Source organism: Microtus pennsylvanicus, chromosome X (assembly GCF_037038515.1).
Source record: "Microtus pennsylvanicus isolate mMicPen1 chromosome X, mMicPen1.hap1, whole genome shotgun sequence".
Lineage (NCBI taxonomy): Eukaryota > Metazoa > Chordata > Mammalia > Rodentia > Cricetidae > Microtus > Microtus pennsylvanicus.
In genome coordinates, this window is record NC_134601.1 from 89,085,812 (window position 1) to 89,107,608 (window position 21,797).

Here is a 21,797-nt window from a genome sequence, read left to right on the forward strand (position 1 = left end):
AAAGAACCTGGATGAGCAGCTATCTCTCAATTAGGGTATGGAGTCCTTTGGGTATATATCACATGGTATATCTATATTTAGCTTTTGGAAAAACCTCCAAACTGGTTTCTGTCTAATGACTTTGCTAAATTTACTAACTCTAATCCTTTTACTTACCTTTGGGACTTTCTACATATAAATTTGTGTCTTTTGTGGACAAAATAAGTTTTCTTCTTCCTTTTTATTATTAATACATTTTATTTCTTTTACTTGCTAAATTTCGTTGGCTAGAACTTCCAATACTATGTTAAATAGGAGTATAAAAACCATCCTCAATAGCCTTACTCCACTGTTGACTTGTTTGCGATGATATTGACCAGCCAAAATACAGGATCCGCTGCTATACTAGTGGCAAATCTGTTATGCATTAACCAACCACTTTGTGATTGGATTTGTTGCCCATTCCACACAAAGGAATTCATGTCTGGTACTGCAAACATGGACAGAGCCCATGGTTGAGGGTAGCATAGTTCCTGCTGGGGAAGCTACTGCTTTTGTTTTACCAAGTGTGTCCATCATCTAGGTAATTCAATATGCTTGTCACATTGCCTTCTAAAAGCTACATTCATGACTATAGAATAGTGCCGCTGGCAAGGTTGCTCAGGAAAGTTGCTTCGCGGAGTAGTCAACACTGAGTGCAGAGACTCATAACTCATTCAAATGCTGAGAACAAATGAAAGTTGAATGTTGCACCCTAAATGGGCCAGGTATATCAGACTTCATTGCTCAACATCGTGTAAGAAGGGATGGAGGATGGAGCAGGGAGTGGCATGGAACCACATCTTCCAGGAATGGTTTGTCTGGTGTGCTCCTGAGCTCACAGAAACCATGATTACTTGTGTACGAACTGAACCTATCAATATCCTGTCCTGGAAGAGGGAGGGGATCCTGAGCTCCCACACTTTCTGAGGTGTTCTAAATAGTTAACAGTTTACGAGGAATGGAAAGACACTTTCTTCAGCGGTGTGGCTACTGTGAAAATGCCCATTACTTATAAATGACACAAATGAAATTCGATGGGTCACACATATACAGAAAAGAGATGAAAGTAAAAGAGAGAGCATATTTATGGAGAATGAGATTAGGCAGTATTGGATGGGGCAAGATGTGATAATAGGGGTGAATATGATCAAAATACTATTAAGTGTATATACAAAAATACCCTACTATTTGGCAGATGTGTATTTTTTAGAGAAACCTGCATAAGTTTTTTTTTAAAGCTTTACTTTTATTATTTTTTATTATTTGTCTATGTGAGGGTATGCACATATGTGTGCAGATGTCCTTGGAGGCCTGAGGCTTCAGATCTCCCTGAAGCTGGAGTTATATACAGGTGCTGGGAAATGACTTGGGGGCTCTTAACCACTGAACCATCTCTTCAGCCCCAAGCACCATAAATTTCATCCTATTCTAAGAAGACTCTACAAGGCTTTCAAAATTTAAGTCACTACTTTCAGTAGTTCCATTTTATGCACAATTGTACATATTTTTATTAGTTCTTCATATCAAGCCAGTTAGTAACAGTTTACTTTAAAAATAAAACTAACTGGAAGGGCGGTGGTGGTGCACGCCTTTAATCCCAGCACTCGGGAGGCAGAGGCAGGCGGATCTCTGGGAGTTCGAGGCCTGCCTGGTCTGCAAGAGCTAGTTCCAGGACAGGAACCAAAGCTACAGAGAAACCCTGTCTCTAAAAACCAACCCCCCCCCCCAAAAAAAACTAACTATAGTTGTGTTACTTCTTTTTTTGAGACATGGTGTATCTACATAGCTCTGGCTGTCCTGGAACTCACTATGTGGACTGGGCTTGTCTTGAACTCACAGAGATCCACTTGCTTCTGCCTCCCGGGCACTGGGATTAAAGACAAAGGCACATGCCACCGCGCCCATCAAATTACTAGTTTCTTGAAACATTTTGCCATATCATCTTATTTTAATGCTCCTACAAACCTCTGAGCAATATTATTGCCATCTTACAACCGCAGAAGCCAAAGGCAAATAATAGTATCTGATCAAGAACCAAGACTAAATATTCAATCTTATACATATTTTCACTATGTCATTCTATCTTGGAAAAGCATAGAGCCCTGCCAGGTGGCAGTATGAGGAGCCATTTAAACTAATTAATTGTTAAATATAAAGGGGCACATTTGTGAAAAGAGCACTCTGTTTTCATAATTAAAAGCAGTCAATGTGACCAAACCCAGCAATCTCTTAGGTATTTTCATTGTGTCAACTACCTTAGATTCTACAATAACATCTATCAACTTTAATTTCATCCCAAATAAGTGTTGGGTGTAAGCCATGAGTATTATTGAATGCCTACAACTAATCTCAGCACTTGAGTTTAGAAGTTCAAGGCTAGTCCTACATGCGACCCTGTCTCAAAAAATTGAAACCAAGCCAAACCCAAATAAGAAAGCTATGGTTCCACATGCAGTAACTGCAGCACTCAGGCGGCTGAGGAAGATGATTTCCGCAAGTTCGAGGATAGCCAGTGATGCATAGTAAGAGTATGTTTGAAAAACAAAATCAACCACAAAAGCCACCAAATTCTTAGTGGAAGTGGGGTTACTGTGCATCATGCAGGTTAGTATAGATACCAATATAGCGGATAACATTTTGTTCTTGCTTGTCTATTACTTGCCTTCACAACAACTCAAAGCTAATTGGAACTTTTGTTCTACCATTTCAAATTTTATTAAAGATATTTTTGGATTTTTTTTTTTAGTGTTTTGGATGTTATTGAGTGTTTTTTCCCACATGTATATTCATATACCACATGCCTGCCTGGTTCCTACAGAGGTCAGAAGAGGGCATCAGATTCTTTGTAGCTGGAGTTTAGGGATAGCTGGAAACCATCATGTCAGTGTTGGAAACTGAGCCCATTCCTTTGCAAGTGCAACAAGTACTCTTTACTGTTGAGCCGTCTCTCCAGCCTCTCATTTCTTCCTTTCTTTTCCCTGCTTTGAATGCCCTTTTAGTTTCAACTCCAGGTTAAATATGCTGCATCAATTCTCTTTATGCACTTCCTGGGCAAACTAGATCCCTTGTAGAATTCACAAGGAGTTTCTTATATTGGAGACAAGTGGTTCTGGCTGACATTGAGAATATACTTATTTTAGAGGAAAACATTGTGACCCACTTACATGGTCATTTGACATCAGTGTCCCACTCTGAGTGAGCAACAATATTTGTTTCAGTATGTTTTAGAACTCTCTTGTGGTATATAGCACTAACACTAAAACCCGAAGCCCCAACACCTTTCCCAACATTTAATATTCTAGTTTAGGAAACTGGGAGTAAATGGCTTATATTTTAAAATGTGTTTAGAGTTCTTCCCTAACCCTTGGCCTCTTATATATAGCACTGACTTGTGAGTTGTTCGCATGTGGTTTCTATATGCTCAATCTTGGTAGGCAGAAGCTGACTCTTACATACTCTCTGCCTTCCTAGTACTCACAGCAGTGTCTGCCCCACAATCTGTGCTTTTAGAGAATTCACTCATTCACTCATCCATTCATTCATCAATTCATTCAACCGCTGTCCTGTGCAAGGTGTGTCTTTTAGGTGCTAGAGATAGGAGGTTCTGGCTGTCACTGAGAATATAATATCGTTTTTGAGTAAAATATTGCGACTCACACATGTGGTCATTTGATTGGTGTCAAGTGCTGAGGGCAGACACATTCTCTTTTTTCTTTACTTGAAATACGTTTCCTACTGAGTTAGCAACAGTATTTGTTGACAATAATGAATTTCATATTCTTCACAAGGCTCTGTATGTAATTCTCAGCCCTCTCCCACATAAAAATTTTAAACAAATATCTAAATTATTGAAAGCATGTATTCATCACTGTGAGCTTCACAACCTTTCAGTATTTCGAGGTTTCTTTGATGATATTGACACTATATTTTATATGTTGAATAATGAAGTGTATTAAAATTCATGAGACTTGCATATACTAGTGAACTAGTGTTTCCCAAATGAGCAATGAATGGTGCTATAAAATTACACATATGTGAAAGTCAGTCATGGGTTTCAATCCGTTCAAAATCCAAGACAGATCAGTTTGTGACTGAAGATATGAAAGGGTCATTGATACAGTTTCTGATTTACACATTGCCACCAATCTTTGAGAAGCTACTCTTTGTAAGATTTTGGTTGGCTTTGTACTTTGCACACAATCTGAATGTATTTCTCAAAAATTCATGTGTTGGAAGTGTGATTAGTAGTCCGGCTATGTTGAAAGGCTGTGGAGTGTTTACAAGATTGTCTGAATAGAAGGGAATTCGGTACTCAGGGGCCAGCCACCCAGCCACACAGCTGCCACAGAGGAAGAGTGAAAGTAAGATACACAGAAGTAGGAAAAGGAAAAAGCCCAGAGGCAGAAGGTAGACAGGATAATTTAAGATAAGAAAAACTAGCTAGAAACAAGCCAAGCTAAGGCCGGACATATATAAGATAGAATAAGACTCTGTGTTTGATTTATTTGGGAACTGGGTGGTGCCCCCCCACAAGCCAAAAAAGAGTAAAACTTCACACAACAAGATACTGGTAGCATTGTCCTTAATAGGCATTAATGTAATTCTTTTAGGACCTTCAGTTATTTTTCATGAGAGGGCAACAGTGACCCTGTCTGGCTTCCTGTCTTGCCATGTAACAGCTCTGTTCCTCTTGCATGTACTCCTACCATGTTACCATCTTCTATATTGTGATGTTGCCAGAATGTCATTACAGGTCCTGAACAGGCAAGGAATCCTAATTTTAGACTTTCAACTCCCAAAATGCTGATCGGAACCTCACCCATTACATTCCAAACCTTGTTTCTTACATATTCTCTAAACTTAGGTGTTCTGTTGTAACAAAGTGTGGCAGCCAGAATGGGAAAAGGTTTTCCTACTCTACAGCTGACAGAGGGCTAATATAAGAATAACACAAACTATATAAAGAACTCAAAAAAACTAGAAATTCATAAACCAAATAATCCAATTAAAAATGGTGTACAGATCTAAACAGAGAATTGTCAGCAAAGGGATCTCAAATGGCCCAGAAACACTCAGGAAATGTTCAACAAACATCCTTAGCCATCAGGAAAATGCAAATCAAAACAACTTTGACATTCCATCTTACACCTATCAGAATGACTAAGGTCAAAACCACAAGTGTCAGCTCATGCTGGAGAGGATGTGGGAAAGGGGAATACTCCTCCATTGCCGAGGGGAGGGCAAACTTGTACAGTCACTTGGGAAGTCAATATGATGGTTTCTCATAAAATTAGGATTTGATCTACTTCAAGACCCAGATATACCACTCCTGGGCATATACTTAAAGGACGGTCCAACATACCACAAGGACACTTGCTCAACTATGTTCATTGCAGCTTTATTTGTAATAGCTAGAAACGGGAAACAACCTAGATGTTGAATAATGAAGAATGGATAAAAAAATGTACATTTATACAATGGAGTAATATTCAGCTGTTAAAAACAATGACATCATAAAATTTGCTGGCAAATGGATGGAACTAGATAAAAGCAATGATCCTGAATGAGGTAATCTAGATGAGAAAGACAAATATTATAATTGAATATTAGCTGTAAAGTAAAAGATAATTATGTTACAATCCACAGATCCAGGGAGGCCAAGTAACAAGGAGAGTTCAAGGGGGGTGACTTGGAATGGGGAAATAGAATAGCCTACACCAGTGAACTGGGGGCAGGTGGGATTGGGAACAGTAAGGATCAGGTGGGGGGAGGGAGAAAATCCTAGGAGAAATGACTAGAATTGGGAGACATTCAGGGGTGAGGTAGAAACCTAGTGCAGTTGAAACTCCATGAAATCTATTAGAGTAACCCTAGCAAAGACTCCTAGTAATGGGGGTCATGGAGCCTGAACCAACCATCTTCTGTAACCAGGCAAGGCCCCAAGCGAAGGGATTGGGACACCAACCCAGCCACAAAACCTTTGACCTACTGTTTGTCCTGCCTGCAGAGTGTTCTGGGACTGGAGCCTAGCTGAAGCCTCATCAGCGACCAGAGAGACTGATGGGAGCAGATGCAGAATACCACAGCCAAACATTAGGCAGAGCTCGGGGAGTTCTGCCCAGGAGGGGACAAAGGATTGGAGTAACCAGAGGAGTCAGAGACCCCGTGAGAACACGACCCTTAGAATCAACTGACTGGGACTTATGGGTTGCAGAGATCAGGGAGCCTGTAGAAGTCTGATGCAGGTCCTCTGTTTACTTGTAGGATAGGATTCCTAACAGTGGGAGTGGGGGTGTCTCTGACTCTTTTGTCTGCTTGTGGGACCCTATTCCTCTTACTGGGTTGCCTTATCCAGCCTTGATTTGATGGTATTTGCCTGCTCTTACTGTAGCTTGTTGTGCTGTTTTTGGTCAATGTCCCTGAGAGGTCTGCTCTTGTCTGAGAGGAGGTCTTGGTGGGATTCTCTGGGGAAGAGGGGAACTTTGGGGCGGTGGGTGGGGGGGAGAAGAGGGGAGGGGAAACTGCGTTTGGGATGTAATATATGAGAGAAGACAAAACAACAACAACAAATACAACAAAATAAAGTTTGGCAGCAAAAAGGATTGCTACAATTATCTGAAAGGTTTTTCCCATACCTTTTCCAACTACATGTTTATGAGAAGACACGTTTGAACTACAAATGGTAAAGTACTAAGTACTATACTAAGTATACTTAGTATATGGTAGATATATTACATCTAATACCAAGAACATTAAATATCAAATACAAAGTAATTAAAAGTTCTATAATTATTGTATGCAAAATAATTTTACCTTATTTATATTTATATTAGCTAATTTATTCTAAGGGAAACAAAAATTATAGTTTATAAATATATATTTATAAAGCTGTTTTTGGTGCAATACACCAACATTATCTGCATATAGCAAACCAAAACTGTGTATTTATTTTCACTCTAACAGTATGCAAAAAGAATTTCTACCTTATTTAATAAAATATATCCTAAGTGAACCTAAAATTATATCCTATAAACTTAAAGTTTTTCTGGTGCCATACATCAATCATATTTGCAAATAGCAAAGCAAAATTTTGTATAAAGGAATGCTTTCCACCAAGCAACAAGATGCAGTTCACTTTTGAAATGGCGAGGCATATTTAAAACACACTAGGACTAACTTATAGATTTAAAACATTCTAGGACTAACTTTTAACTTTGCCATTCCTATTTACGCTACTCAGTTATGCACGGATACTGCAGTATAAGCTTACTTCAAGAGACAGAGGTCTCTTAATGCTAAGTGAGTAAGAGCTGGACATACATAACAAAGGAAGAACAAGCTGAGATTTCAGCATGAACCATAGGTGCATGTTGAGATTTTTCACCAGTAATATTTTTCCTAAAAGTGTTTTTTCCTTTTTAATTGATTTAGAATTTCTCATTCCTAGGGTATTTTTACCTCTCCTCCTGAAGACAAAAGAAATGTCTCAGATCTTTATATATCTCTATTTAGAAAGGGATGTGATTCTGGCTAATATCCCTTTAGATTCTTTGTTCTGGAAGGAAAATAAGTAAAGAAAGCAAATATCACATCAAAAGGGAAAAAATGAAGAAAAAAATAATTTCAGAGCTTGTTACCTCGGAAGAATGGAATAGATATTTTAATATAGTTCTAGCCAACAAGTGCTCACCATTCCCGTTTTATATTTGCTTGTATATGGATATAAGGATATTTGATTAAAGTTACTTTGCAGTTAGATATTTTATGGTCATAGGTCTTTAAAACTTGTTGGTAATAGATATCTTGAGTGTTCCACTCCTACTTTTAGGCATGAGATATAGGTGAACTTGTTTCAGGCTTTGAGGGTAGGTATTTCTAACTGGGAACCAGTGATATCCTAATGTTCTGCTTAAACTAGTCTCATGGTCATCGGTGACAGTCCTAGCAATCAGTACTCAATTTTTTTCTGCAAGTATTTTAACATGGCCTCTATCCCCTCTGCAGAGCCCCAAATATTTTTCAGCACTTTGCACTCCCTCTCATTGGCCTCCTCCAACTTCATCTTGGTGGTAAAGCGCAGTAGGGCTTTGGACTCTTCCAGGACAACTGCATTACATGAGGCGAGCTCCTTGATTCGAATCATGACTTCCTGGCTGAAGGTCTGTGGCCAAAATACCTGGGAGACCAGGCCCTTCTTACAAGCTTCCTGTGCTGTCAGTTTCTGCCCACTGAGCAACATTGCATTTGCAGAGGCTTCTCCCATAGTATTGGGAAATGTAAAGCTGGAACAGCCATCTGGACTCTGTCCAAAGGTGGTATAGGGGGTTTGAAACCAAGCCTTTTCATTAGCCCAAACCACATCACAAAGAGGCAGTATAGATGCTCCCAGGCCAAGGGCTGGGCCATTGACTGCTGCAATAATAGGCTTCTTAAACTGAATGAACGTATTCACAAAATTTTTGATCGATTCTGCCATTTTAGCACTTTCTCTTTTCTTGTTCGCTGTGAGGCGCTGTATAAAATAAGTAAAGTCCAGTCCAAAGCAGAAGACATTGCCGATTGCGCTGAGAAGTACCAGCTTGCTGTCATCAACAGCAGCCTTGTTGAGAGCATCCTGAAGTTCTTTCATCACTTCTAGATTTAGTGAGTTATTTTCTGATGATTTTGTGGATAACATGATGTGGGTGAAGCCATCTTGCTTCCTCACCACGATATCTCTGAATCTGGAGGAACTCTCCACCAGCCTTACACTGAAACGCCTTTCAGAAGGCCTTCTCTTGCCAGTACATCTTGGCCTGTTCTCATCAGGTTTTTCTGGAGCACTTGTCTCCTTGTTAGTCGTTTCTGTAACTGTTTGTTTTATGTTACTTGCATCCCCTGATGGAGATTGTCCTGTAGTAGCAATAGTTAAAGGTGGAGCCAGGTCTGTGCTCATGGGGCAAGATGAAGATTGACCTTTGTTGGTAACAGCCAACTGCGACCTTGTTGCTGCCATCACTTGGCCAGACAGAGATTGACTTCTTTTGGCAGCTACTAAGTGCTTGGCAGTGGAGGCAATTACCAAACCAGACATCGATCGACTCTTTCTGGTAACAGCTAAGTCTTTCTCCTTGGCTGTGGTCACTGGGCCAGGTAAAGGATGTTCACTTCTGGCACCTGTCAAGTGTGTGGCTGTATCTGTGGTCACCAGGTTGGATGGAAATTCATTCTTTCTGCGACTGGCCAGTCGCGTGGTTATAGTTGTGGAACTTTTTTGGTCAACAGCCAAGCCTGTGGCCATGGCTTTGGTTACTGGACCAGTTGAGGACTGACTTTTTCTGGCAATGGACAAGCGTGTAGCCATGGCTCTGGTCATTAGGCATGGTGAAGATTGGATCTTTCTGCCACCAGTCAAGTACGTGGACCTGGTTTTTGGCACCCGGCCAGACGAAGACTGGCCCTTTCTGTCGACAGACGAACATTCGTCCATGGTTGTAGTCACTGGTCTAAACAAAGGCTGGCTTTTTCTGGCGACGGACAAGCGTGTAGCCATGGCTCTGGTCATTAGGCATGGTGAAGATTGGCTCTTTCTGCCACCAATCAAGTATGTGGACATGGTTTTTGGCACCGGGCCAGACGAACATTCGTCCATGGTTGTAGTCACTGGTCTAAACAAAGGCTGGCTTTTTCTGGCAGTGGACAAGCGTGTAGCCATGGCTCTGGTCATTAGGCATGGTGAAGATTGGCTCTTTCTGCCAATAGTCAAGTACGTGGACATGGTTTTTGGCATGGGGCCAGACGAAGACTGGCTCTTTCTGTTGACAGACGAACATTCGTCCATGGTTGTAGTCACTGGTCTAAACAAAGGCTGGCTTTTTCTGGCAATGGACAAGCGTGTAGCCATGGCTCTGGTCATTAGGCATGGTGAAGATTGGCTCTTTCTGCCAATAGTCAAGTACGTGGACATGGTTTTTGGCACGGGGCCAGACGAAGACTGGCCCTTTCTGTTGACAGACGAACGTTCGTCCATGGTTGTAGTCACTGTAGGGCTAGACAAAGGCTGGCTTTTTCTGGCAACGGCCGAACGCGTTGCCATGGCTACCGTCACTAGGCCAGAGGCCTTTGGTTTTCTTCGTGAATTTCTACCACTTGCGACTTTCTCACCAAGGCCCAGTAAAACCTCATTGGGTTCCTCGGTGGCTACTTTCTGTGTTAGTATGTCCTGGTGACCCTTCTCGGTTTGACAAGGTTTCTTAGGGCTCTTAGTTTGAAGGCCAGACACCATTTTCCTTTTCTTAACTGAGCTGCTAGGAACGCCTATCTCCACACCTGTGGGCGTGGAGCTCCTGCTCTTTGCTTCTGAAAGTCGGGGCATTTTTCTTGACTTTCTTTTAGGCATTTGAAAACAAGTCTTTAAACTTGGTGGTATTAGGAAAAGCTATTGACTGACCTGAAGATCGACTGACTTTCTGGCGTTGCTGTTTAGGGCCCCGTCGGCAGCGTCGGCAGCGTCGAGCAGCTGTTCCGTTGCCCTCCGTCTAGTTTAGCTCTTCTAGAGCAACGAAGGACTGCACGTGTTGCACTCAACGGGGCCTACTTCCGTCTCACAGATGAGATCCTAACTGTTCTAGCCTTTCCGTGGGGCTAGAATAGTCTGGTTTGCATTTCTTGTTATTTTTTTTTAGTGATTGTTATTTATGAGCCATTTTGCTCCTTTCCATATATACGTATGCAATTGATAGTGAGAAACCAGTGCTAATCAAGAGAACAATGACTGAAAAAGTTCCTGTTTTTTACTCACAGTTCTTTGTTTATGGGTACCACATTTATTTATTTACCTACTCATCCAATTGAGGAAATTTTGTTGCTTCCAAGTTTTATCACTCACGAATATTGCTGCTATACATGTCTTTGTGCAGATTTTTGGGTGAACATATTTTAAGAGTTTTGAACATTTTTGTTTCCTAGAAAAATTTTAACTAAAAAATTAGTATACAAAACAACGGGCTTAATTATAAGATATTTGCTCATACATAGCACAGATTTTGCAAAAATAAGACTTTCAATACATAGCACAGATTTTGAAAAAATATGACTTTTACAAAAATGCCTGTCATGCTTGCAGCAGTTATGCTAATGTTCTCTACATCATTTCAACTGCAGTATAAGTGCCACCCAGGGGAGCCCTGGTCATCCATTTTTGACATGGTACAATATCAAGGACTGAAATTGAAATTGCTGTTTTTTTATGTATTGCTAGTTTTAAAATATTACTAATATTTTCAGAAGGCTCAACTTGTTATATTATTAATATTTTCAGACATGTTATCTTACTATATTGTTATTAATATTTTCAGACAGGGTCTTACTACGTAGACTAGACTGATCTGGAATTCACTATATAACCTGGGCTGGCCTCAAATGAAAGATCTTCCTGCATCAATCTCCCAGAGCTTGGATTGTAGGTTTGATTTGCCATGCCAAGCTATTGTTTAATTTTAGAAGAGGATTAAATTGTCTTCCCAACTGGCTGCACCATTTTGCATTCCCACCAACAATGAGAATTCTGGTCTTCCATATCCTCATCAGTTTATAATGTTGAACATATGTGTGCATATGTATTCTATGTATAGGCATGAGCATAGATTGTCTTACAATTTTTTCAATTAGGTTATTTGTTTTTTATTGTTAATTTTTAAGACCTCTCTGTATGTTTTGGATAGCAGACTTTTTAAAATCATATCTTTTGCAAATCTGTTTTTAGTCTGTAGCTTATGTTTCTTGACATTGTCTTTCACAGAGCAGAAGCTTTAAAAAAATTAATTAATTAAATTGATTATCAACTGTTTCTTTCATCAGTTATTCTTTTTTTGTGGGTAGGGGGAATATTGAGACAGCACTTCTCTGTATAGCCCTGGCTGTCCTGGAATTCACTCTGCAGAGCAGCCTGGCCAAGTGCTGGAATTAAAGACATGCACTACCACCACCCAGCTCATCAATTATTCTTTGATATTGTCTGTAAAATGTCATTGCAATATTTAAGGCCATTCTGGTTTTTCCTTAAATTATTTTTCAGGTGTTTTTTGTTTTACATTCTTTTATGGTCAGGGGGTCCGAAAAGAGGATTTCTTTCTTTCTCTTTCTTTCTTTCTTTCTTTCTTTCTTTCTTTCTTTCTTTCTTTCTTTCTTTCTTTCTTTCTCTCTCTCTCTCTCTCTCTCTCTCTCTCTCTCTCTCTCTCTCTTCTTTCTTTCTTTCTTTTGACATGGTTTCTCAAAACCTATCTTTGGCTGTCCTGGAACTTACTCCGTAGAGCAGGCTAGCCTTGAACTTACAGAGATTCACCTGTCTCTTCCTCCTGAGTGCTGAAATTAAAGGCATGCACCACCAGGCCCAGCTACTTTGGAGGATTTCAATCTTGTAGAATTTATCAAGGCTTATTTATTGTTGTACTGAATCATATATCCTGGGAAATTCTTCGTGAACTTGAGAAAACTGTAGTTTCTTAGTAGAAATGCTTAAAAGTCTTTATAGATGTATGTTGTATCTAACATGTTTGCAGGTTTGTTAATGTCTTACATTTTTTTTCAATATTCTACCTGGTTGTTTTGTCTATTTTTAAATATGTCACACTAGTATCTCTATCTAGTTTTTTGTTGATTTGTCTATTTATAAATTGCTGTTTTTTGTTTCAATGATCTTTGTTCAATGTTATATTCGTAGTTGTTAATATCTTTCTGATGGATTTTGTCTGTTATTATTATTAAATTTCTTGTCTCTAGTCATACTTTTGTCTTTTTTATTTGCTCTTTTATACTCATTTTATTTTTTTATGTGTTGGTGTGTTTACCTGTGTGAGTTTATGTTTACCACTTCTAAGCAATATTTCAGAGAGGCCAGAAGAGTTTTTCATATCTCCTGGGATGGAAGTTACAGGTGGTATGAGCTGCTACGTGATCAGTAAGAACCAACCTTAGGTCCTCTGTAAGAGCATTAAGGTAGAGTTGACATTAGTGATTTTTTTCAATTATGTTGTATCTATTTATGGAAAATAAATTTTTTCATATATTCTGATTACTGTTTCTCCTCTCCAAACTCCTCCCATCTCCTCCCCACCTTGTTAGAAAACAAACGAACAACTTAAAAAACAAAACAGAATTTGCCCAAACAAGCAAACAAAAAGAGTCAAACAAAAAGCGTAAGAATCATGTACAAAAGAGACACACTCATTTGTAAACACAGAAATCCCATAAAACCACAGAATATGTAACCATAATATAGAAGAAGAAGACCTGTAATGTAAAAAAGTTGTACAGATACAGCCTTATGAGACAACTTTAAAAAACTGAGTTTGTTTTGTATAAACCATCTACTGTGGGCATGGGATCTGGCCTTAAGTGTGGTTTGCATACTCAATGAGATCCAGTTGGAGAAAACTAATTTTTCCTTTCCAAGTGGTTATTAACTGGAGATAGCTTTGCTTAGGGATGGGGCTTGTGTCCACTTCCCCTCTCAGCTGGGACCCCGTGTGGATTAGACCCATGCTGGCTCTATACATTCTGCCACAGTCTTTGCTAGTTCCTGTGTGTGTTTGCTCTGTTGGCCTTTGTTTCCTTGGTGTCTTCCATTCCCATTTGCTCTTATAATCTTTCTGCCTCCTCTTCCACAAAGTTCCCTGATCTCTGAGTGGAAGAATTTGATGAAGACATCCTGTTTGGCAATGTGTGTTTTAAGGTACCTCACTTTCTGCATGTTGTCCAGTGGTGAGCCTCTGCATTTGGTTTTATCTACTGTGGGAGGAAGCTTCCTTAATGATGACTGTGCAAGACACTGATGTATGAATACAGAAGAATGTCTTTTGGAGTCACTTCTTCGCTATGTACCTTTAGCAAAATAGTAGTATTTGAGTTTTCCCTTAGCCCATAGCCTATCTAGTCTCAGCTTCTTAGCCATCCCAAGCACTGTTAGGGATGGGTTACATTGCATAGAGTGGTCCTTAAATCCAACCAGATATTACCTGGTTACTCCCACAAACTTTGTGCCACTATTGCAGCAGAACATCTTTCAGGTAGGTCATCATTGTAGACTGTAGGGTCGATAGCTTGTGTTTTGTTTGTCTTTCCCCTTTGTTAGTGTACAGAGTACCTTAAAGTACTCGGAATACTAGTCAGTAGGAGTGAAGGCTCTAGGTAGGCACCAGCTCCACTTCTCCATGTTCAATGAGTTGTGTAGGCATCGTCTTCAGCAATAAAGCCTTACCATTAGTTGGTGAAGAGCAACCAATAGTTTTGGTGATAGTCTAGTTTGTTTGAAAATTTTCTTAGAGTCCTCTTGGCCAACAATTTGATTAGATATAATTCATAACCAGAACTGGAGGTTTCATTTGGTGGCAAGAGATGTCTAGTTGGAGCTTTGTCTCCCCTGTTACTTTGTTATTCCATTTTGATTTCTTTCACAAATGTATATATTTTAAGAAGCTTTTACTGTATTAGGTCTCTAACAGCCCCTCAAATCGCCTGTAGTTTTAGCTGCCCCTCACCGCATTCCCTTCCTTACACCTTTCTTCCTTTCTACTCCCTGTTTGATCCTTCCGTTCCAGTCCCCTCTACTGTCCTTCTATAACTATCTATTCTATTTTCCCTTCTTAGGTAGATCCATCCCCTCATCAAGCCCCTTACACTGTACCAAACCTCTGGTTATGTTGATTATAGACTGTTTATTGATAACAACTAATATCTACACATAAATGAGTATGTACCATGTGTGTCATTTTGGGTCTGGATTAACTCACTCAGGATGACTTTTTTCTAGCTCCATCCATCCATTCATTCATTCTAACTCCATTACCTGCAAATTTCATCATTTTTTAAACAGCTGAGTAATATTTCATTGTGCAAATGTAATGCACTTTATCCACCTTTTTGTTGAGGAAAATCTAGGTCATTTCCAATTTTTGACTATTATCAATAAGTAGAGCAGGAATGAATATGGTTCAGAAAGTGTGTCTCTGGTAGGTTGGAGAGTCCTTTGGCTGTATGCACAAGAGCCGTGTAGCTGGATATTGAGGTAGGTGTGTACTGTCCACACTATGGGACTGTATGTGAGCTAGAAAAGGGGCCGGAAATTGATACACACACAAATACAGAGACAAGGGGAAACGGGTCATCCTTGAAACAAGAATGCCAAGAATGCCAACTTTATTGTAATATGGAACAGCTTATATAGTGCTCTAGCCATGCCTCAGCTCTCGGGATCTTTCACCTGCAGCCACCAGAAACTGCTCTGCTGTCTCATACTCAGAGCAGCTGCAAACGCAGGAAAACAAAGCAGCTGCAAGCATAACAAATTGTTTACAGGAAATTCAGGGTCTGGGAGTCCACAGCCCCCAACAGCTCCCCCTTTTCTATATAATTAGCACTAACTTTTTTAACTGGCCCGGCTGTGGCACAAGTATGATGGAAAAAAGGAGAGCAACTAACCATATGCAAATCCCACAAGAAATCCAACTGCTCTTATAAGCTGGAAAATGCCCTAGTGAGCATATTCATTCTACGTTAAACATGAATGATATTAAATGCTGGTGTTGGCTACAAGATAGTCACAGCAGCTGTCTGGTTGATGACAATTCCAGCTGCCATGAAGGAGGCCTCAGCAGTGACAATAGTGGCCACCTGTGGTGATCCTGAAGTCTCAGCTAGGATGGCTCGGCAGCCTTCCTTGAACTCCAGATTATCCTGCCTCTGCCTCCTTCAGCAAATTCTCCAGCAAGCATCACCACAATCTGCCAGAGCAGCAGTCAGGCTTGGGGACCTTCCACGGCTACTGCATGAGTTCCCTGGGTCCTATGGGAAAGCCTGCCTCTCACGCAGCAGACTCTTGGGCATGTAGAGCCAGGAACCACTGCCCCCTTCCCCTCGCCCCACCCCTGCCTTCTCCATTCGCTGCACCAGATGGGCAGTCCAGCGGGGTCTGAGTGGCTCTGGCTTGCCTTGACTCCAGCACTTGTTGCCACAGTTTCCAGTGCTCCTGGCACCACGACGGTGTCCCCCTCAGCCCTACAACCTCTAGTAAACAAATTTGGGAATTTGGGTATTGTTCTCTATACTACTTTCTGCTATTTATTGGGCGAAGTTCTTTGGGGGTATTCACAGCACCATTTCAGGAGGTCTTGGTTCATCAAACCACATTAATCTGGAATGAATCCGCATGTTTTCATTTTCTGTGGAAACAAAAGCAGAACCTCTTTTCCAAAGCAACATATCCTTAGACGCATATTTTAAAAAGTCAAGATACCTTTCTTAGCAGTTCTCAGAATCAAATCTCTCTCTCCAGTCAAGAAACCAAAAGACAAAACAATAATATACATAATCCAAATTCTCTGTGGACATTCTGTCTTTACATGGCTTATTTTTTTACTCCTTTTAATATGATTGCCTATACTCTGTCTCTTTAAAAACTTACTCTTTTCGTTCCATTCTTTTAATCTGACTGTCTATACTCCATCTCTTTAAAAACTTACTCTTTTTATTCCATTCTTTTTGAGGCCTTTAATTCACTCTCCCTAATTCTGAGGGCGATCTCTCAGTGTGTCTCTAGTTCCTGATCTCACTTGGGGCCTCCACCTGTATGTGTCCGCATGTACTACATATCTGGACATGAGTCGGGTAAGGAGCTAGAGATTGACACACATAAATACAGAGACACAGGGACATAGGACATCCTTGAAACAAGAATGCCAAGAATGCCCACTTTATTATGTTCAGGAGCAGCTTATATAGTGCTCTGCCCACGCCCCAGCTCTTGGGATCTTTCAGCTGCAGCCACCAGAAACCACTCTCCTGTCTCATGCTCAGAGCAGCTGCAAACACAGGAAAACAAGTTCCTTTGCTCAAAACAGCTGCAAGCATAACAGGTTGTTTACAGGAAATTCAGGCTCTGGGGGTCTACAGCTCCCAACAAAGGTCCATTCCCACCTTCCTGAGGAACCACTACATTGATTTCCATAGTGACTATTCAAGTTTGCACTTCTACCCCAATAGATAAGTATTTGCCTTTCTCTACAACGTTGCCAGTATGAGCTGTCATTTGTTTTATTGATCTTGACTATCCTGACAGGTGTAAGATGATGTCTCAAAGTAGTTGTGATTTGAATTTCCCTGATGACTAGGATATTGAGTGTTTCTTTAAATGCTTACCAGTCATTTGCATTTCATCCTTTGAAGATTCTCTTTTTAGATCTGTACCCCATTTTTAATTGGGTGATTTGTTTTCTCAATGTCTGGTTCTTTGCGTTCCTTATGTATTTTAGATATTAGCCCTTAATGGGATGTGTAGTTGGTAAAGTATTTGTTCATTATCTAGCTTTCCAGTTTGTCCTTCACCGCACAGAAGCCCTCAGTTGCTTGGTTAGAGTTACCCAATAATATTTTTGAGGCTATTACGAAAGGTCTTATTTTCCTAATTTCTTCCTTTGACAATTTGTCAAAAATCAGACAGCTCCTCATTTTTCTATTCTTCTACTTTGCTGAAAGTGTTTTCCAGCTGTTATCAGTTTCCTGATGGAATTCCTAGGGTCATTTCTATATCTTATCATCTCTAAATAAAGATACTTTGACTTCTTCCTATTTGTACCTCCTTGACTTCCTTCAATTAGCTCATTGCTCTAGTGACTTCAAGTACTGTATTCAATAGGTATGGAGAAAGTGGATAACCTTGTCTTGTTCCTGATTGTAGTGGAATTGTTTTGAATTTCTCTCCATTTACTTTGATGTTGGCTATAGCCTTGCTGTATATTGCCTTTATTATATTTAGGTATGCCCTTTTTTTACCCCTAATCTCTAGTATTTTTTTTATTTTATAGGGACAGGGTTTCTCTGTGTTATATTCCTAACTGTCGTGGACCTAGCTCGTGTAGACCAGAGTGGCCTTGAACTCACAGAGATCTGCCTGCCTCTGCCTCCAAGTGCTGTGATTAAAAGCACGCACCACCACTGCCCGGCTCTCATGTATGTTTCCATTATTTGTAGATTTTGTCTTTTCATAGCGTCCTAGATTTCCTGGATGTTTTGTGCCTGGATTTGTTTAGATTTAATATTTTCTTTAACTGAGGTATCCATTTCTTCTATCTTGTCTTCCATGACTGAGATTCTCTGTTTCCTCTCTTGTATTCTGCTGGTGGACTTACCTCTGAGGTTTTTGTTTGCCTTCCTAAACTTTTCATTCCCTGTTTTACCTTACTTTGGGCTTTCTTTAGTGTTTCTATTTTTACTTTGTTGTCTTAAACTATTGCTGGGGGCTCACGTTTTCCTTGGGGGAGCAGGTGAAAAAGCACAGTGTTAACATCTCTGACAATGGGAGTCAGGTAGAAGGCATAGAGCAGACTAGTTTATTTAACAATGGAGAGAAGCTTATATACTCTCCCAGAACCTAGGCATTCGGATCCACTGACAGATGACATCGCATGGTCTCCCCTCATTAGCTAGGCATTGTCAGGACCTCTGATAGTACCAGACAGACTCCAGGTTTGCTCTTTTTGGCTTGGTAGGCCTTAACTTCTTACATTCAAGTGTATTTATCATTCATTCTACTATTTGTTTGTGTTTTCACAGACTTCCTTAAAGGATTTATTCACACCCTCTTTAAGGTCTGTGAGTGTATTACCAATGGCTATTTTGAAATCCTTGACTTGTGCTTCAGCTATATTGCATTTTGCAGGGCCTACTGTAGTAGCATTGCTGGGTTCTGAAGGAGTCATATTGTCTTGGGTGTCAGTGATTGTGGCTTTGTGCTCATGTCTCAGCGTCTGTGTTTGTGAGAACTGCGTTTCTAAGTGTTGATATCTGTTTTCTTTGGGTGGGTCTTAAGTTCCTTGTTTCTGCTGTCCTCTCTGGACCTTGGGAAAACAGTGACTATGGCTTTCTTGGTAGGGAGTGCTTCTGAGTCCCTTTCAGGTGTGGCCTCTGTGGGTCCCATATAAAATGTATTTCCTGGTATTGGGGTCTGACAGGAAGAAATGTGGGTGGGCTGGAAGTAGTGCTGGGACTGAGAGGGTCCATAGAATGAAGGAAATCTTGATCTGCCTTGAGATTAGGCAGAATCCCCAGGGAGTGGCATCTTTTACTGTGGTGGGGATGTGACTGAGGTGATTTATAATGGAGGACAGGAAGGAGAGAAAATCACCTCCTGATTTTCAGATTGGTGTTGACAGAGGTCCCAGGTAGAAAGTACATCTAGGTATTGGTGGCTGACACAAAAAGATGGGGTGAGGGAGGAAGGCTGCATCCTGGAGAGGTTCTACACAGTTCCCAGGGAATAGAGGTAGAGAGGGAGCTGAGTTCTGTTACAAGGCTGGGTAAGACTGGGGAATTTGCAATGGGAGAGAGGAAGGAGAGTGAAAATCAGCCCTAGGTGCTTTTAACAACTGAGCCATACAAATCTCCAGCCCCATTTTGTTTTGTTTGCATTTTAAAGACTGAATCTCATGTGGCCCAGGCTGTCCTTGAACTGGCTATGTAGCCAAAACTAGCCTTGATTACTAATTTTTCTCCTGGTACCTCTCAAGTGGTGGAATTAATAGACACGGTTTTGTCTAAAAAATTGCTTTGAGGCCATCTCCCATTTTGTTACTTGTTCCATGGTATATTTCAGGGAACAATTTGTACTAAATACATAGTGTTTTGGAACACGAGCTATGGTTTTCTGTGTCTATGTCGTGGTGTTTTATTAAGAAGTGAACATTGGGCCTTTGCAATGACTTAGCAGGTAATGGCATAGGCAGCCTGGGTGTGATCCCCAGCACCCATATGATAGAAGGGAGAGGAGTGACTCCAGAAGGTGGCTCAGTGTTTCACAGCACTGGCCGCTCTTCCACAGGACCTGGGTTTCCTGGGTTTGGCTCCTGTTACCCATATGGCACCTTACAACTTCCATAACTACTGTGCCCGCTGATTTGATGCATTAGTCCCAGAATGTTTTATAGACATATGTGCAGGCACACACAAACATACACTCAAAATAAAAAAATAAACAAAATCTTTCAAAAGTATTTCTAAATAATAAAACGTGTCAGTTCTTAAAATTAAACCATTTATTTTTCCCTACAGTTTACCATTGATGTTCCTTGTTGTTTATTTGTTTATTGACATTTTAGATTTACAATCATTCTGTAAAGCGGGTATTCTTTTTTTGTAATGAACCTGCTGAAGTCTGTGGTAGGTTAGTTCATTGACTGTTTAATGTTTGGATAACAGTTTCATTAAATAATTTGAACTAATACACTTGCTAACCTTGACTTCAGCATGTCTTTTATGTTTTGGGATATATCTTTAGCACTCACCCAGACAGTTTATAATTTGACCTTTGCTTACCTTATGCTTTTCTTTTGGCTTGTGCATGGTTAGTTAGTTTTGGATGACCAGGGACTTCTCAAGTCTCTCTTGGGCATTCACACATCTCAAGGCATGTATCTATTCGCATGCAAAAATGTCTTTCTATATTTCTAGTAATAGCTTGGGGCCTTCCAAAGGACCCTGCGAGCAAGCCATTCTCTGTTCTGTTATTCTCCAATTTTTTAACCAAATATCTTGATTACACTCTTACTAAACCAGTTTGCTAAGCTTCTTCCTGATAATACAACTTAAAATAATTGTGAGTGTTTGCTTTTTGACATTGTCATTAGTATCTTTTAGGCAGAATTAGTTTCAAGTCGGGACAATGAAGCTCTCTCTCGGGATCCGTCAAATTGGAGGAGTAGAGAACTTTTTTTAGAGTTGTGACTTAAAACCTTCAGGCACATTTTGCCCCCTTCTGTGGCTTCTGAGCTGTTGGTTTGCAGTTATTGCAGTTGTGGTGGTGTTTCCAGTATTGCTGCAGAATGGGAAGACAATACTTTTCTTAGGATAACTTGAGTGTATCACAAAGGAATTCTGTTTTTTTCCCTTGAATAAACAATCCTCAACTTAAGTCTTTAGTTGTGTATTTGCAATAGATATGGTAAGAAATTAGCCAGGAGAGAGAAAAGAAAGGCTAAAGACTCAATTTGACCTCAAGCAGTGAGAGCCAATTTTTTTATTATTTTAAGAGGTTGTCACCCCAAGAGCCTGCTGGGAACAGGAGAATGTGCCTGCCATGTGGGATCTGAGAATCTGATTTTATAGTCGAGAGAAGGTGGCAGGGAGAACCTGTCTGCCTTTGCTGAACCCGGAGCTACTTTTTGTAGAAAGGATGTGAGATAAGTCAGATTGCGTTTGTAACCTCCGAGCTCTAGGATGTGTGCTGGGGTTTTGCTGCTTGCTACCATTTCATGGCCGTGGGCAGATTTCTTGGAACTTTGGGCCCGTTTTATGGCCATAATTTTATAGAGGGGATTTTCTTTATTTGAGGCCCTTCACATATAAAGGATAGAGAGAGTCATTTTCTTTCTGGTGGCCTCTTGATGGTGGAGGGGATATTGTTTTGGAGTTTTGGGGTCTGGAGTGACTCCAAAAGAAATATTATTTTTATTTTCTCCTGTATGGTGGCCTGAGTGATGTCAGTGCTTTGATCTGGGAAGAGCGCCTGTAAAATGTTGAAAAGACAGGATTAAAGTAGGGGGACCATTAAGGGGATGAACCAGGATAAGATGGAAACAAAAACTCATCCAGAGGAAGAGGCTTGGTGTTGAATTTTCTGAGCCTGGTTCTGTAGTGGCATTTCACTTGTATTTTAATAAATAAAGCTTGCTCAAAGATCAGAAAAGGAAAATAGCCACACTGGCCAGCCTTATAGACCAAGCAGCAATGGCCCACACCTTTAACCCCAG

General features: G+C 40.4%; 1 protein-coding gene and 1 pseudogene across 1 annotated transcript in view; one reads left to right on the forward strand and one right to left on the reverse strand.

Moving 5' to 3' along the window:
* The window catches only part of Ophn1 (oligophrenin 1), a 347,400-nt gene that overhangs the window by 78,862 nt on the left and 246,741 nt on the right, over positions 1-21,797 (forward strand). The gene's annotated exons all lie outside the window — the stretch shown is intronic.
* On the reverse strand, positions 7,970-9,364 carry LOC142841595 (chromodomain Y-like protein pseudogene; annotated as a pseudogene).